This window comes from Spinacia oleracea, chromosome 4 (assembly GCF_020520425.1).
Source record: "Spinacia oleracea cultivar Varoflay chromosome 4, BTI_SOV_V1, whole genome shotgun sequence".
In the NCBI taxonomy this organism is placed as follows: domain Eukaryota; kingdom Viridiplantae; phylum Streptophyta; class Magnoliopsida; order Caryophyllales; family Amaranthaceae; genus Spinacia; species Spinacia oleracea.
The window spans coordinates 182,282,054-182,284,780 of NC_079490.1; the positions used below are offsets into that span (position 1 = coordinate 182,282,054).

Genomic DNA, 2,727 nt, shown 5'->3' on the forward strand with positions numbered 1-2,727 from the left:
TGAAAAGCTCAATTCTATTGCATAAGCAAGAAAGACGAAGAGATAAATCCAACAACGACAACAACATTAGTCCGACAAGATAAGACACAATCAAAGTCTTTTTGGAAGTTCAAAAGAAGCAGCAGTCTCAACTGTGAGAATTTACCAGGTCAGAGTGGTAAAGATTGTTAATCTTTTTGCTCTAGAATAGGTTTATGTAAATTTCCTTATGTTCAATTTAAAAGTAAATAAAGAACTTGTAAAAGTAAATATAACTGATTTAAAAGTAAAGAATTATCAAATAGGGAATTATCATCTTATGCAAAGTACCAAAACTTTCCTATGTAGGATTCGAACCTACATCATTGTACAATGCACAAAGCTCTACCAATTGAGCTAATAGGCTTTACTAAGAAAGACAACATGATATTTTTAAGAGGAAATCTGAACTGACCCTGCTACAAAAGTTCAACTTTGAACAATTGAATTCAGATCGGCACTTGCACAAAACAAACAATACTTCAGACCAGCCTTTCATAAACAAACAACCAACAACAAAAGAGGCCCTCCACACCGAGAAGAACGGAAAAGAGCTAATGATAAACCTCCAAATAAAATTTCTCTAGGCAAACATACCAACCAAAAACAAAAGTTGGAAATGAACGAGAAACAACCAGCATTAATTAATAAAAAAGCATAAAATTCCAGCTTCAAACATTCTGCATCAGGTCTGCAACTACTAGCTTTTGCCAATAAACCTGCAGCAACCAGCCGACTGAAACGCGGCTGCATAGATGATCATATTAAAGGCTTCATCAACTCTTCAAACATGACAACTATAACAACAAGAAAACACTAAAAAATTCAAAAGTAAATAATAATAACCCAAAAGTAAATTAAGAAAATGCAAAAGTAAATCATAAAATCAAGAGTATATGTACAAGTGTGCAACATAAATACCCTATTATTGGAGTATATGGAGGTCAAACTCCTAAATTATTTCTCGCCCCATATGATCATACGAAAGCCCAACAGAGTACACCATATTTAAACCTTACAACAACCCATAACACCATATGTCTTCAAAACACCAACTCACAACAACCACAACATAGGAACATTAGTCCTCCAGGTAATACGATGCACCAAATCAGCAACTTCAGCAGAACAGACTTGCTAAGTGACTTCCCTCACAAGTTTTAACCCCCGCATAAGTAACAATGAGTCACTAAGTAAGTATCACTCTATAATGAAGCTTTCTTGGATGTTTAAAGCTCTCATCCAACAACTAAACAAATGATAGTGCACACTTGTTTCTTGTTAGAAAAAACCCACCATAAGTAGATAAATAACTCATATGAGTAAATAAAATCCATTTAAAAGTAAATAACCATGGCACAATCATGATGTTGACAGTCCTTGACACACAAGCACGAATATCCATTGTAGCTTAGATAGAACACAAATCCATTACTTACCTTGATAATGAGTCTATAACCATCAGGCCACCGTACTCTATCATATACATAACATCATATGTACTTGTTGTTAACCAACATTCACTAAATCTCTAATAATCTCAAAACCACATGCTACCAGTACACTCCCTCCCTGACTTCATACATCAACAACCCTAACAAAGCACCCTAGAACCAAGCAAAAAAAGGACTAAAGCTAGAGTTCAGTCAGACGGAAACAGATAACAGTCAACAACAGCAACAAACAATCAAGCAACAACAATATAACTTGCAGCCCATCAAATCGGCACAACACACCAAAATTGCACAACAAAAACACAACCTAGGCATTACACTTAAGGATAAACGACAATCATCTGTCGAACCTATTACTAGGAAAACTTCATCCCATACTAATCACATTAATTTTACAAGATTCCACGAAGCACTCACTTTCTAAACTATCCCATTCAAGGTACAAAATTTGAGTAATTTCTTATCAATATTCAACGAATTGAAATCAACTAAATTTGAGTACATGAAATTAATTGTGGAAATCAAAAGCAAAACCTAATTCTAGAAGCTCTCTCAATTAGTAATTAAAATTGCTAAAACTAAAACGGAATAACAACATAAAATCCTTAATTGTAGCAATCGAAGCCGCAAAAATGAACAACAAATTCGCAATTTGAACATGTAAAACACAAAAAGAATCAATCAAAACCTTAATTAAAAAGTCAACAATAATTCGCTCCCTAATTAAACAAACAAAAACTGAAAACAAATCAAAAAAATAAAAAATTACCTGTGTGCGTGAATTGAGAGAGACGGAAAATCGTAAAGAATATGAAGGAACATGACGATAATCAAAGATGTTGGAGAAGATGAATATGTGAATCAAAACTCTTACAGAGGATTTGCTGAAGGATAGAGAAAACGGGAGGAAGAGAGAGAAAGAAACTCTAAAAATTGGGAAGAAGGGGAGGTCATTCAAAGCCGGTGCAATTACTCTATTGCCCTTACCTTTTAATTTGGGCAGGCGAGATGAGGGTCGTAACGGTCGTTGAATGAATTGATCCAAGGGTTTAGATTAGTTCTCAGTTTTCATCTTAGGGGTGGTTCTCACCAGATCCTGATTCTATCTTAGGAAGTATATATATATACTTCCTCCATTCCGGAAATATCGCACCATTTATTTTTTACACTATTCACACTACGACTTTGGCCATTTATTGTAATTCGTACGTGAGAAATTTTCAGTCATGTGAGGTCACATAAGATTCATATCGAT

General features: G+C 34.5%; 1 long non-coding RNA gene across 1 annotated transcript; it reads right to left on the reverse strand.

The window, feature by feature from the left end:
- Nucleotides 1-245: 245 nt before the first annotated feature.
- On the reverse strand, nt 246-2,422 carry LOC110783671 (uncharacterized). Its single transcript, XR_002532131.2, has 2 exons — nt 2,242-2,422; nt 246-765 (listed from the first exon to the last, which is right to left on the reverse strand). It is a non-coding gene; the product is annotated as an uncharacterized lncRNA (long non-coding RNA).
- Nucleotides 2,423-2,727: the final 305 nt, after the last annotated feature.